General features: G+C 37.2%; 1 long non-coding RNA gene across 1 annotated transcript in view; it reads right to left on the bottom strand.

Annotated features, from left to right (window-relative positions):
* LOC108448271 overlaps positions 1–5,695 on the bottom strand; it is a 29,375-nt gene extending 23,680 nt beyond the window's left edge. The window contains exons 1-2 of the long non-coding RNA XR_001864108.1: positions 5,068–5,695; positions 3,146–3,202 (exon numbers count right to left, since the gene is read on the bottom strand). This is a non-coding gene — a long non-coding RNA (uncharacterized LOC108448271). The remainder of the gene's footprint in view (positions 1–3,145; positions 3,203–5,067) is intronic.
* Between the last annotated feature and the right edge of the window lie 9,767 nt (positions 5,696–15,462).

Below are 15,462 nucleotides of genomic sequence, written 5' to 3'. Positions count from 1 at the left end.
CCTGACAAATATCAGGAATAGATTCAGCCACACAGATAGTTAAAATTTAGTCACAGTTCTTTCTTTTTTCCTTTTTCTTTTAAAACGTGCTTTCATGCTACTGGCAATGTTGAGAGAGCTGAGTTAGGTGATGAAAGAGACAAATGCTCTGTGTTTCTCTTATATTTCATAAGCATAGATGGAGAGCATGACAGTGACGTAATGTGAGCCCAATGCAGTGTTTGCAGTTCAGAAGACATTAGGGTGTTTTTCACTCCTGCCTTGATAACTTCACTACAAGGACTTAAGAGAGCCAGTAGACATGGCTCACTGCACAATTTTGGCAGCTTGCATTGTAGTTTCTTAACTTACACAGCTATGAAGACTGGAGAGTTACTCAAAGAATTAATTGCCAATAAACATTTTTTCTCTTCACGCAAGACAGAAAAAGGAAGAATAGAAATTACAACTATTTCACAGTAAAAATAATGTTTTCTATTAGGTAGCTGAATATAGATTATTATTGATATCAACTATACTGGTTAAAAATGTTTTCATTATTAGAGTTTATGTCCTGGACCTGCCATTTATTTGCTTGCCCAGAAACAGTCTTTATCACTAGCTAACACACCAGCCTTACAAATCTACCTGCCTGTGTCAGTGAGGGGGGACTGCAGATAACAGTTCTGCACCACGTCTTCACCTGAGCCAGGAGGAAGGGAGAATAATAGAAAATACTTAAGAATTCAGGTACTTATCCTCTCCCTGCAGAGTGACCAGAGAAAGCCCAGCAGCACCGATAGTGATGCTGATGGGAGAGAGCATCACAGCTTTGAAGTGGTGTGGTCTACACTGCTGCACTGGCAGCTGTCAAAGCAGATTTGATTCTTTTGTTCAGAGAATCTCTCTCTCCCTCTTGCCTCTCTATGGGAGGCATTCAAAGAGCAGACAATTCTGTCGGGGAATTTTCCTCCCACTGCTGAAAACTACGTACTGTATCAGCAAGAAAATATGGCTAGTGTTTGCTAATGACTAACCTTGAATTCCTTCTAATAAATCAGCAGTGATAAATTACAATGAGAAGAGGATTCAGTGTGTGCAGTTAGGTAATGCAGGGGGTTACCAAATAATGACTATGAAAAGAGCAAAATAAAATAAGACAACTTAAAAATGTTTCAGAATTTCATCCAATATTGATTTGACTTTTTCAATTGAACTAGGGGAAAAAAAAATTAAAAGCTTTCTTTTCCAGGAGTGTAGGTATTAGCTCCTAACATTTGCTTTGAGCTGACCAGTATGAAAAACAGAAACATTCATGAGCATGCGCACACACACAGAGACATGCAGAGAAATAAGGAAACATCTTAACATAACTGCATGAGCAGACTCAGGTTACAGAAAATTCTAGAGTTTTCTCATATCACTCTGATGACGCAAGGATATTTTGTGTCATGGTATCAACATCAAGATATGGGGTCTAATTCAATATTACTTAAAGGTATCTAAAATAAGTTTTTCTATGACTGTACCTGGTACCACTGATGCCTTCTTTTTCTTTCCCATCCCTTCTCCTTCAACAGAAAAATATTTAATTTTTATTAATTATAATATATATATAATATAATATTAGTTTTAGTTTTTATGAATTATATATTAGTTACATATTTGGTCTTTATAAAAATTTGGTTTTAGGGAAGAACTGCAAAAAGGAAAGAAAATTACAGGTTTTTAATGGTTTATAATATAGGCTTAGAATTTGATGGGTACATGCCTAAGGGAAAGTGGCAATTTTAAATATAGACTTTAAAAAGTTTCGTTATCAGTATCACTATCTACAATTATTTGCCTTTGAGTCAGTCTCCTCGGTTTCCATACATTGTTATCTAGCAAAGGGAAAAAGAGTTGCACTACTTCTACAGCTACCTTCTGCACTTGCTTCCTTTTCTTAATGCATTTTTAAGACAAGGACTGTATCATCACACATGTGATTCATACACAGAATGATCTTTGATGTTACTAGTTCAGGTATATAAAATTCATTATATACTTTTTAGCTTTACTACAATAAATAAAGAAATGTTGTTACTATCATTTAATTATCAGTCCTCCCTTACACTGATTTCAGTTTTATTTATGTTTTGATACAACTTTTTAAAATTCCAAGAGTGATCTGACATCTGTCGAAATCAGTTCTTAGCCACAAAACCAAATCGAATCACCATGCAATGTTATTTCAGATCTTTCATAAGACAGGAACACTACTGAAAGGATGCAATAATAAAAACACCCAACTGCTTCCTCAAAGAGCACTTCTGTATTTTGGCCTCCCACAAATGCCTCCCCATTAAGTTGATTTTGAAGCACAGCTTGAAGCTCAAGGATTTGTATGGACCATATCTACACCACAAGTGTGGGCACCAGAAGCAGTTAGTGTGTGGCAGACATAGTCATTTACTGTGTAATGCTTGTGCTCTGAAATATACAGCAAATTAGCTCACACAAGCCATGGTTAATTTGTGACTGAGAATATTTGTGGTAGCCAAGCAATCTTTCTTACAGAAAAATCAACATATCATCAACCCTGAGGGCTGCTGGTTTTCAAACTATTTTGGAACAGGGGCGACCCTGATTCAGGAACACATCCTTACTTCAAAAGGAAATGCTCCAATAAAATCAATGAAAGCTCAGTGCATAAATCAGTGCTTTCTCATAGATCTCAACTTAAGAACCATTATACACTTATTTTCCTCAGTTATGACCACAGAATACCCAGCCAGTTACTCATTAATTACACAACTGGCAGTACCACTGTGCATGGGATTCCAGATCAAGTGAGATTTTTTAGGATCAAAAATATTACTCTTAGCTTCACAGGAAACTTTGTAATGAGGCAGTCAAGGAGTCCTGAGCAAGGAGACCAGTGAGAAAACCCGCTAAATAAGGAGCTTATCTGATGGATTTGAGATTACATGCGTATGAAATACAATAACGATTTCCTCTTGCTTTGGTGGAACAAGTGAAACACGAGGTAGAGTGCAGAGAATATTGCACCAGCATAGCCCACAGGGAACACAAAGAGCTGTAACTGAAAGGTAAAACAGGAGTGAATAGCAAATCTTGTAAAGACCTGAAAAATATAAACCTCCTCCCTTTGGTTTTAAATTACCTTGACATTTTTCTTACATGTGGTTTCTCCTTTCTTCTTGAAGCTGGATATTCAAACCTTGCAAGTAAATAAGGAAAGCACCAGTTTTAAAGATTGACACAATTTGTTTGATGATGAGCAAGTTGTCAAAATTATGCATAGAAGCCCTAAGGCAGAAAAGAAAGGGTTTTCAATCACAGTGGTAAATAAAATCCTTGACACAGTCTGACTAAAGGGTCCAGCTAGCAAATTCAAGATCTAAGTTCTTCATTGAGACAGAAAAATCAAGGAAGACATACATAATTATTTTTTATCAAACCCAAAGTGACAAAAGCTTTAAACCTGCTGGGGTTTAACTCTGTGTAAAATAGTTTATTCAGCATAGCCTCTCCAATGTATTACCTCCCATGCTTTATATCAAATCAAAACGTTTCATTCACATGCAATAAAAACCAAAACCAGGCTAGGTCAAAAAGGAATCAGTAAATAATTTTGATGCTAAGAAAATGTGACTTGCATTACCACAATACACACTAAAGTATATTGCAGCTTCCTGCAACAAAAATTCAGAATAAAGGCATTATAATTGTAGCTACTGTGGTCACAGGAGCTGTTATGGTCCCAAATTTGAAGCAAATGATCAAACATGCCATGTTTCTGGTCCTGTAGGACATTTCTTCTGTCAGACACTGATATCCAGGTGGAGGATGGATCTGACTTTTATCATATGCAAAGCCATGGACCCTACATACATGTGCTTTTTTAATAGCACAAAGCTTTCTATGCTGAATTTCTAATTCAGGTGGTATGGAGCTATCCCCACAAGACGGTACTTTGTCCATAAAATACTTGGATAGGAATTGCATTGTATTATCTACAGTAAATCCTATGTGGGAGTCTTCTATGCTATTAGAAGACAAATATCAGCTAAAAAATTAGTTGTCAACTTCTGTTACATGCCAATTCATTATGTTTTTCAGATTCAAGGAGAGCCCTGAAGAATCCCTACTTGGTATGCCCATGAGCACACACAAACAGATTAGTTTGTTTAAAACTTAGAATCCAGTTTCAAGTTTGGTTGTTTTGGGGCTGGATTATTTTTAACAGATGTTGACTGGTGAAGGAGCACAATCAGCAGTAGCTTTCTGCATGCCTCCCTGCCCATTTTCCTCTCCTATATTTTCTGGAAGGTTTTACGATCAACATCACTGTCACGCAGAACATGTAAGGAACAGTCAAAGCAAGGATTTCACATTACATAAGCTCTAACAAACAAGGAAACACAGCCTAATATCCACCACAGACATCTTTAGCCCTCAAAATCCTGCTCCACAAAATGAAAGGTGACCTTTTATTTCTGCTGACAACTGAGATCTTAAATTTCCAACTCAGCCACTCCATGCAGCTATCACTTGAATGCATGAGTGGGGAATGCACGTTTCTGAAGGCAAAACCTTTAAATTTATATGGAAGTAAAATAAAAACATAGATGAGATATTGCCTAGGTATAGAAAAAAGATCTGAAGCTAAAAAATTTGTTGTATATTTACTTCAGATACAAGATGAAGAATTCTGAAAGTTCCATTTTTTTACCTGTAAATAAAGGGGTTTCCACCATTAAATATAATTGTTTTCCATTTCTTGATTACAGTAGAAACCATTAAAGAGTATTAGGAAAATAAAAAATAAAACTGAAACTAAGAATTTCAAACAGTGGTTGATCTCTAGCTCATTATAGGGAATAACTAAAAGCAAAACTTTCAGTCAGATTAGGCATAAATCACTGTATTTGATTTGGGGTTTTATTTTTTAAGCAATGAAGTAATTAAATATTCCTGTTAAATGTAAATTACTTTTGGATGATAAAGACAATTGTGTGCTGAAGATTCTTTGACCTCAAGAGAGTAAAACATGAAAAATGTCTCATAAAAATACAATCTTACCTCAAGGATTGTTTTTGGAGTGAAGTGGGGATGTTTTCAATAGACTCAAATTTTTTTCTTTCAATGGTAATTGTATTAAATAAAATACAGAAGTGTTTCTGCTGGTTACCTCCTGCACAAAACAGAAAACACTAGAAACATAACATAAAAGAAATGGATTATCAGAACTAATACGTTCAGAATATTTCTGGTCCCTTGTTCGTACTACATGTACAACACCAGGAAAAATAGAACTACTTTCTGTTCATTCACTTCAGGGCCCCTTTTTTAATGGCAGCTCTAGTAATCAGTAATAAGGTAGATTTTCTACAGGTTGGTTGCATGCATCAACACTAATGTAATTTTCATATGGCAGGGGATCATAAGGACGAGTAAGGGCTTCACATTACAGAAGGTTCACATTACAGAAGTTGTGGACAATACTGAATGGTGACTGCCAGTAAGTGACATCCTGAGACAGTTTCACAAGGAGTTATACACAGAGAAGTGGGTTGAGAAAATTACAAGTTGGATTCCTTTTTCAGTTGCTTGACAGATTGAATGTTAATTCAGTTAATAACAAACACCAGAATATACATGGCTGGGAAAAGTGTTAGAGCTAGATTTATCAGATTAAAAATACATAATGTCCTTATATCTTTACAATTGAATGTGTTTAAATACCAATACTAGAAACTTAATTTTGAAACGTGAAATGAAATCTTCATGAATTTAGCAAATGCATACAAATATCCTGGGTAAATTCATTCAGCTCTCATGGTTTTTAGAGCTACTAGTCCAGTGCAAAGGGGTTGCCATGGCTACTGCTTCAGAGAAGGTCCATTGAATCACCCATTACAACAAACTCTTGCTTTCCAGACACTACAAGCCTACACATTGGAAAACATTATTTCCTCTTTCCTCCTCCCAACACAGCAAGCTTCCCACATAGACTGAATGTTAGTGCACATGTATGTGAAGAACCATGCCTGCTCTTTCATCACTTCTTCAGCTGTGACCATTTCACATTTATTGTTAGAAAAACAGGAGACAGGATCACAGAATCACAGAATAGGCAAGCTTGGAAGGGACCACAGTGGGTCTGGTCCAGCCTCCCTGCTCAAGCAGAGTCATCCCAGAGCCCATGGCACAGGATTGGGTCCAGACAGTCCTTGACTATCTCCAGTGAGGGAGACTCCACCACTTCTCCAGACAATCTGTTCCAGTGCTCGGTCACCCGCAGAGTGAAGTTCTTCCTCAATTGGAACTTCCTGCACATCATATTTCTGCCCCATTGCCTCTTGTCCTATTGCTCATATTGCCTGGCTCCATCCTCTTGGCATCCTCCCTTCAGATACTGGTAGGCATTGATGAGTTCCTCTCTCAGCTGTCCCTTTGAGTCTGACCATGCCCAGCTCCCTCAGCCTTTCCTCATAAGAGAGATGCTCCAGTTCTCCAATCATCTTTACTGGCATCTTAACTTGATCCCAGATATTTTGCTTAGAAACATCCCAGAAATGTTTTTCATAGAAATCCGCAAACCTGTTAAATCCACTGACCAGTCACATTCAAATTTCATCAGGTCTAGAGGTCCCACCATCTCTGGTTTCCCACATATTTAATAAAGTTCAGTTGCTGAATTCAGTACCCTCAGTGCTTCAACTACAAGAGACCAAAATTTGGGCCCTTGATATCAGGACCTCCTGGGCAGTCACTGCATGAGCCCTGAGATTGCAGCCACTGGCTGGGCTGGTTGCCACTAGCCAGAGAACAGGTTTTATCAGCCCATCTCTCCCCAGTAACAGCACAGGAAACATGGAGGGAGTGGACTCCTGGCATTTCAGGTATGGGCTGAAGGGAAAAAGAAGAGTGCTGGAAACATCTGAGTCAAGGTGCACTGGCAGGCAGGCGGGGTGCACAGGGGCAGCTCGGGCACTGGGTGGTTTTCAGTGAGGAGTTACTTGGGAAGTACAGAACTATTTTCTTAAGTTCAGCTGATTTGATTTATAATTTGTTCCACATCAAAATAAGTGTCCTTCCAAAACTCCTTCATTAGGAAAAAAGCCAACTAGAAAATACAATAACCCCACTTATCTGAAAAATGGGAAATTTATTCTTATGATTTTTATTCAGAATACCTCAACCCTGGCAATCCCTGTGTAGGCATCCTAGCAGTTATTTGTTCCCTTTGAGGTCCTGCTTCTGCTTTTAACTAAAATGTAAATCCTGAGAAATCCTCCAATTAAACACCCACAGATATTTTCTGTTTGTGTTTTGTCACCTTGTATTTTATTAGTGATCCAGTCAGTTTAGTCATTCAAGTCAAAAATAGCTGATCTTCCTAGCATGTTACAGGCATCTAGGAAAGAAGAAAGCATTAGCATTTCTGGTGATTACACTGAGCAACTACTGACTAATAATGTTTTGTACCTATGTGGTTTTGTGAAAGGGTGAGTGGGTGCTCTGAGATTGTCAAAGAATTGCATGACAGCTGGAATTCTCATAAATAAGAAAAACATATACCCAATCATACCTACACATTGTATGGCATGCTCCTGGTAAGTCCAGTCTGAATTTCTGAGTAAGGTGCTCCCTATAAACTTAGAAATCATAGGAGGTTAAATTACTACAAATTCCTGTTTTGGGTGTTTAAAATATGTATATTGGAATCAGTAAAGAATGCATAAAATTCTGAGCACAAGTAACTTTGAAAACTTCCAGGACTTTTCTGCTATCTTCTGCCCATACACACAAGAAAATTAATGTATACACTAATTGTTTTAGCTAACAATTAGTTATTAGGACTGAACTTCTGAGTGCATGGGTTACAGCATGCCTATATAGGGTCCTTTAGATCCTCTGAATCATCAAACTGTTTCCTGAAGAAACAAATAAGTCTGACTACAGTATGCATAATCCTATCTGGGTAATTTCTTTATTATATCTAAGTAATAACATGCAGATGATGTATACATCCATCTACCATCACAAAAAGAATTAAAATTTACTGGGGTAAGTTCCATGTTACCATAACTCATGGCAACTTCAGTCAGTTTGTTCTACCGTCTAGAAACACACAAGACCATCTAATATTGTGATTAGCCCTTTAGTCATTCAAGGATGCACAAAAATTGAATTTCCACTGCCTGTAAGGGACAGGCACATAAGATCTCTACATGTTTTAAATGCCAAAGTCTCTCCCACTCATTTAATGAAAAGAAGAGAGTGGGCATGCTGTGAGCATACAGTGTAACTGGCCAGCTGGTATGCAGCTGTTGAGTTTATCATGCAGGAAGGTATGTGCACTCTGCTCCACCTATAGGTAAGCTGAAATCATCCATATGTCAAGATTCCATGCCTTGGTCTTAAACTGCTCCTCACAGATCCAAACAATGACACACAGAGTCTACTAGGTTCCCCAAAGAAAGCAAATTTAAAGATTACCGTGGAACCTGAACTTGTCTTATTGACACTTACTTAGTGCAAGAAAAAAAAAATTTTTCAATGCTACACATTTACAGTAACTTTCAGGTGGTGTACTTGGTCTGTTCTTTGCAACTCTGGTGAAAGGGCAATGCTGATTCAATAGGAACATTAAATGCAAACTATTCCTGTGAAACCAATGAAATTTGGTGGGGTTTTTTTTCCCTAACAGGAGCCCAAATTTTAGTCTATGTAATGCTTTGCTCACAGAGTCAAGAGAAACCTTTTACTTTGTGAGAAGTGACTTTTTTTTCCTGCCAGAACAAACTGTTCAGCTGAAAACATCCCTAATAGGCAGCACTGAAAACATGCTACATTGGGGAAGGCTGCAACTTAAATCCTGCAGCAAATATGAAAGCTTGCAGGGGTTTCTCTTTGTAACAGTAAATCTGTTTTTAAAGTATTTAGAATAGAAGCTGTTCTAAAGATGCTTTTCACTTTGCAGAAAACCAGTCAAATTTCATACTTCCCATCAAATCTATCACCTTGTGAGGTGAATTGTAGGTACCTTTGGATTGCTTCAGTCATATTACGTTATGGCTCATTGTGATATGACAACACATGACAGATTAAGCTAACAGCACTTGGCATGCCACATCATTTCTATCCTGTTGCATTTCAGAGATTTTATTTTACTTTTTACTCCTACACAGTACATAGGATCATGATTCAATACCAGGCTTACAGGTTGGAAGGCACCTCAGAACCTCTCTAGTCCAACCTCCTGCTCAGGAAGGGTGAACTACACGGTCAGACAACTTTGCTCAGGTCTTTCTTTACACATTCAGGTCCTGAAAACTTTTGAGACAGAGACTGCACAACCTCTGTGGGCAACCTATTCCAGCGCTTGACTTTTCACCATGAGGGAAAAGGTTTTCTATCTACTCCACCCAAGTCTTGAATTTCAGCTTACAATCTTGTCTCACATCCTCCCACCTTGCCCTGCTCTGAAGGGCCTGGATCCCTCTTGATGACCTTGTTGTGCATACCAGGCAATTGCTGTTAGGTGTTACTCCTCTCCCCAAAATCTTCTCTTCCCCAGGCTGAACAAACAGATTCCTCCCAACCTCTCTGCATTCCCCAGACCTTTGCAGTCACTCTTGGTAAGCTTGAGCTCTCCCCAGGCATTATCACTGGTGCCCACACAGGCACAGAGGAAAATGAACAGTCTGAGGGCCCCACAAACCTCTGCAGTCTCTCTTCAGAGTCTTGGATCTGAGCCTCTGGCCAGAAAAATACCTCTGAAGGTGACATGATCAGGTCTGCAGAGGACCATAGGTCCCCTGCAGGTCCAAGTTCCAGCCCCATAACCAGGAGTGAGGGTTCTTTGTGTTGGTGCATGGTTCTGACCCAGGCAGCCCATGTCTGCAGTCCTGGACCTGCCTTTCCTGCACCCCTGCACCTTGGCTTTCACCAAGCCCAGCCTGCAGCCACAGGTCTGTGGGCAGACAAGCAGCTGCCCCTGTTCCATCAGAATTCGAGGCCTCCAGCCTTCCTCCACATTCCCCCAGTCTCTCACTGACCCTCCAGATGTGCCAGTCAGCCTCTCCTCTCCACAAAATCCCCATGAGGATTCCCACATCCTCTGACAGCTGCTCCCTTCCTGGGCAGCACTAGGGGCAGGCTGACCACCTCCCCTCTGCCCCAGAATGGCAGTGTGAAGCCTTGACTGTGCTGTGTTTCATCCTGGAGGTTAAAAACTGCTTTTCATTATCTAGAAGGTTGTAAAAGTGAAGTGCAGGATCACTGATAAATGATGGTCAGTAAGGAAGACCACTGATCACTCGGAGGAGCAATAGAAATAATAAATAACACACTATGTCTACATTTGAACAATTGAAGACATTGTAAATAATCTCTGAGGACTTTATGTTGTAAATAATTGCTGCAACTCTACGAGGGTTTTTTTGTACAATTTTTTCAACCCCATGACAGAAAGAAAAGCACAACTCACAATCAAAGGACAAATTATTCTGAAGAATTGAAAGCTCTGATCAATATAAAAATTAAGTTGCTTTGATCTTGCAGTACATTTCTCAGTAGCCCTACAGATGGTCAGTCAGTAGTGTTACAGAATTTCCCCAAAATATTATATTCCAAAAATCTAGAAAGCAATCTATTCCCTACAACTGTCACTGTTCTAATCTGTTGTGATTTTTTTTTTCTCACAACATACGTGCCACTGATACAGACATAGGTGAATAAGGTGAATGAGATAGCAATATAATCAAGATTTTACCCAGACCATGAAACAATCTGTATACTCTTTCAAGTTCAGACAATATTCTCTAGCTACCAATCCTTCATTTCAAAAAGAATAAAGCTGCTAATCTAAGCAAGATCTTATATAAAAAAAAAAATCTTTCTATTCCTGATCATGTTTTTACTTGTTTTTGTACTTATCTCACACTTCAGTTAATACAGAACTACAAACGTTTGTATTCAGGCTTCAAATACCTTTCAGAGGTGGTAGTTCTAGTCTGCATCCATTTCTAATTAGACTACCATGCAATTCAATTTAATTAATTCATTTAATTTGATTATTAAATGTTTCATAGATTCCATTTTTAAAATAATATGCTGCTACAGAGATTTTTAGAATGCAGGAATTGTTTTAAACATAGCATATCACTTAGAGATTTTGTTTCCCTTCCTGCACTTACCTTCTTCTACTCACTCTTACACCTTCTCTGACCTGAAGAGCTTGAAAAAGCATTTTTACTTCAAGAACATAAAATTAAATACTGGTGCCCATTAAATCTAATGTTGAAAATACAGATATCAAGTAAGTACTTCACTTATCAATATTTTCATTCAACTGAATAGGGAAAGTTCCAGTTTTTTTCGAACAAGATCATAATTAAAGTAATGCTTCTGAAAGCCTATAGGGCACCTCAGAAAACAGCTTAGTGTTCTGGAAGAACAGAAATATGGTCATGAGGCTAACACTGAGTGTTTTAGTCTCCTATGAAATGTTTCCTTCCTGGATTTTTTAAAATAAACTTTGTACTTCTGCTTTCCAAAGGATCAGCATCTCTGCCTACCTTAGTTCATAATCTAGGCCAGGAGGAAGGGAACAATGGAGCTGAAGAGCTGAGGTCTGTACTCTGCACACCAGAGCTGCTTTATCTTGGACATGGTGCAATGGATTGCATGCCCAGTTGTATCTGGAGTGCACTTCATGGGCTCACAGATCACAGCTTCCAGTTTAATTTTATCCCAAAGAGATTCACTGCGTGTGGTCCAAGATTGCTGTGAGATGTGAGCGAAGGCTCAATAGGGGAGAATGAGCAAGAAATGTGTTTCAAAAGCACACTCCTGATCCAAGCCCAGACATTAATACAAAAATTCCCAGGTGTGCTCCATTATATTTATTTCAGCGGCAAGTGATTAACTAATTTCATTTCATTGTTTGTAAGTTATTTGGACCTAGGGGAGGCAAAAGATTTCTAGTGTCAACATGCAGAGTAATAATACTTTTCAGGGTGCTAATACTTTTCAGGGTAGAACAGAACAAATTTTATACATATAAAGTATTTGAATTTTCTCTCCCATAGAGGTATCAAGTATCACCAATATATTATTCATGGGGGGAAAGAATCAAACAGTTACTAGAATAAAGAAGAAAAAGTGATTTTTTTGTTATTTTAATCTTTTTTCCATCTACTATGCACCTGGAAAATGCACATAATTTAGTTATTTGTTTTACATTCCTACTACACCTGAAAATATACACACATATGTATTGTTTCCTGACTCTTATACTGACATCCTGTTTTGCCATTAAGCCATGTAGGAAGAGGCAGAACAAATATATTGTTTCAAGAAAGTAGATAGCCAGAGAGAATTTTGCATTATATTGAAAAGATCTATGTGGTCGTCAACACTAGTACAGAGAGGAAAAAAATTATCAATTAAACATCTACATTTGCAAAGTATAAATTTTAAAACCAAAAATTGGTTAAATGAAGACTGAAAATCTCAACAAACAGATAGTGAAATATATTGTAATGGAAAAAAGAATACTAAAAAAAAATAAAAAAGAGTGTGCCATGAAAGCTGAATATGGAAAGTGAAGTAACTATAGAACAAGCTGAACTGAACTGTGTGAAAGAAGCTAAAAGAAAGTGGTCAATTTACTAAAGAAAATAATAAGAAAAAAAGAACTGGGGCATTTTTTCAGTAAAGAGCCTAGAACCTGAAGTTAATTGAGGTTTATGATTTGAATTGAAATTAAAACTTTGTATCAGTTTTTCATAAGGATTATGGAGCCCAATGGGGTGTCAAAGGTGCAAGGGCAAATAGTTTAATAACACTGAAAACCAAATTATAATACAGTAAGATCAAACTGAAGAGGATTTTACATCTCTTGACAATACCATAGACTCTCCATCTCAAGACAATAAATGAATCTAGTATAATTTTAAATCACCTATTAGGGCTAATAATAAATCTACCAAATCAGAAACTAGGTATAGAATTATTAAACAGTAAGCATAGAAATTATAGCTGAAAAAAGGGAACGTGATCCCACATGTCTTTTAATGTGACCTTAGTAGTAGGCAAGTCTCAGATATATTGTGTGCAGTAATATAAAAGTAAATAGGAAAAAAGGATTAAATATTATATCAGTTTTTCATTGCTATATGATGACAGACTAATCAGGCATCTTTGTTTGATAAACTAATCCTCTAAACCAAGAAAGTGCATAACCATCTTAACTGTTCTTAAGCACTTCTTGTGATATCATGTGGGAATTTCTAGCTACGTACGGGAAGGTGGAATTGCTAGAAGAATAGGAAACAGAGGTCATGGCTGAGATAAGACTGGCATTAATTTGGTGGAAAAGCCAATAGAGCAGTAAGGGGAAAAGAGTGAATATGGAAGAAGGAAAGCATGAGAGATCAAAAAGAGATCAATTGTAAGTAATTAATTGTAAGTAAAGCCATCACTGCTTCTGGTTTGTGCTATAAAATTAAGACATTATTAAATTAAATAATCAGTAGTACATCGGGTTACTTTGAGCAAACCTGTATTAATTACCTCAGTCAGCCAGAGCCTCTTTTGGGACACAGTACAATATGCCATTTGAAATGTAGCCTCAGTTTTACTTAAAGTATTAAAATCTATTTATGTTTTGATTAAAAGATATTTAAAAGGCCAGGTAGGAATTTTTTTCAGGGCATATTTCACATCAAACCATTTTTCAAGCAATAGCTTGCTTGTAAAAATCCATCTTTGACTTCATCACACTATAACTTATGTTGGAGAAATGTATGTACAACGCAGCTTAGTAAATACAAAAAAATAGTTTAATCATCTAAATTTTTTATATGCTTTTTCTTGGACTGTGTCTGAAATTCGAAAAGTTGCCTTCTTATCAACCATATTTATAAAAATTAATTTGGGAGAACTCTGTAGCCTATCCACTAACATTCTCCTCCCCAAATCATTCAGCTGCGACCAAGCAGAGATTACTTCCTGGAATGCAGCATTTGATGAAAAGCAACCACCTCAGAGAAATTGCATTTTATTGATGTATTGAAGAAATACCTCATCAGGGCAAAACTATTCAAGAATAATTCTCAAGGCAGCTATTCCATATGGCCTTTTTCTTACTGCTGTTTTACATTCTCATTTTCCATAAGAGACGTAGATGGAAAAATACAGAAAGCACATTTGTCTAGTTGAAAAACTGTCATGCCTTCAAGACCATTTTGGCATTTAGCTTTTTAAGTATTTCCTATAAAACTGTGCTTCATATGACAAAATATATATTTTAGCAATGAGAGCAAGCAGGCACTGAAGAAGGCATAAAAATTAAAATGCCGCCCAACAACTGAGTGATTTGTGGGGATGTGTGCAGAGGAAAAATAAACAAAATATTTTGTGAAATAAGTTGTACACAATCATAGGATCATTTAGGTTGGAAAAGACCTTGAAGATCATCAAGTACAATGATAAACAACACTGCCAAGTCCACCACTATGTTGTCCCTAAGCACCAGCTCTACACAACTTTTAAATACCTCCAGGGATGGTGACAAATCTACATTAGTAGTTAAGAGAACTGTAGTAAAGCTAAGAAATCTTAATTTTCTTGGTCAATGTCTTTTCTCTAATTTTTCTTTAGTTTATGCTAAATAGATGCTACACAAGAGAATCGGCTCCGAGGCAAAAGAAGTATATTTTCTTTGAAAAGACAGTAGGAGAAGTTACAAAATGAGGGGAAGTATTTCCCCTCACTTTTTCAAATAAAACAGTTTAATCAAAAAATCTCAGTTCTTATTTGTCACTTAACTATATTAACCACCTCATCTTGACACCAACATAAGCTATATACTGTACATTTTAATCAAAAGTTAGTCTTAGTTTATTTTACCTCCCAAAAGGTATCATTCCAGTCACCTTTATGGGGACAGGAAAAGGGCAGGAGTAGGTACAGCTGAGAACAATAATTTTATTCACCACATATTGTAATGCACAAGAGGATTAACCAATTCTTTCCTAGAAACTTATCTTGCTGGTGAAGATTACTATCATCAAAATTATGATTATCTCAGGCACATCCCCCGGGGAATATCCTAAGGCATTTTGGTCCTGGCTGTTTTCAGACCCTCTGACAAAATATCACAACACTAAAAGTTTAGGAAAAAGTATGTAGGATTTTTTTATCTCATCTTTCGGTGCACGGCTTGCAATTACCAGTCAGTCTCCAAAACTGCTTTATACCTGCTAAAAATGTGTATCATTTATAGAATCCTGAAACCACCAGCTAAAAATATGCTAGAGCCTTATGGGGAAAATACATTTTCCAGTTCATTATTCCTGAGAACTTTCAAAAATTTATCACTTAAGTCAGGAGAAAATACACTGTATAAGCCTCCTGAAAAAATATAAACTGCTTTAGATAGGACATATATATATATATATC

Source organism: Corvus brachyrhynchos, unplaced genomic scaffold (genome assembly GCF_000691975.1).
Source record: "Corvus brachyrhynchos isolate BGI_N302 unplaced genomic scaffold, ASM69197v1 scaffold178, whole genome shotgun sequence".
In the NCBI taxonomy this organism is placed as follows: domain Eukaryota; kingdom Metazoa; phylum Chordata; class Aves; order Passeriformes; family Corvidae; genus Corvus; species Corvus brachyrhynchos.
This window is presented reverse-complemented; position numbering and strand designations above follow the sequence as displayed.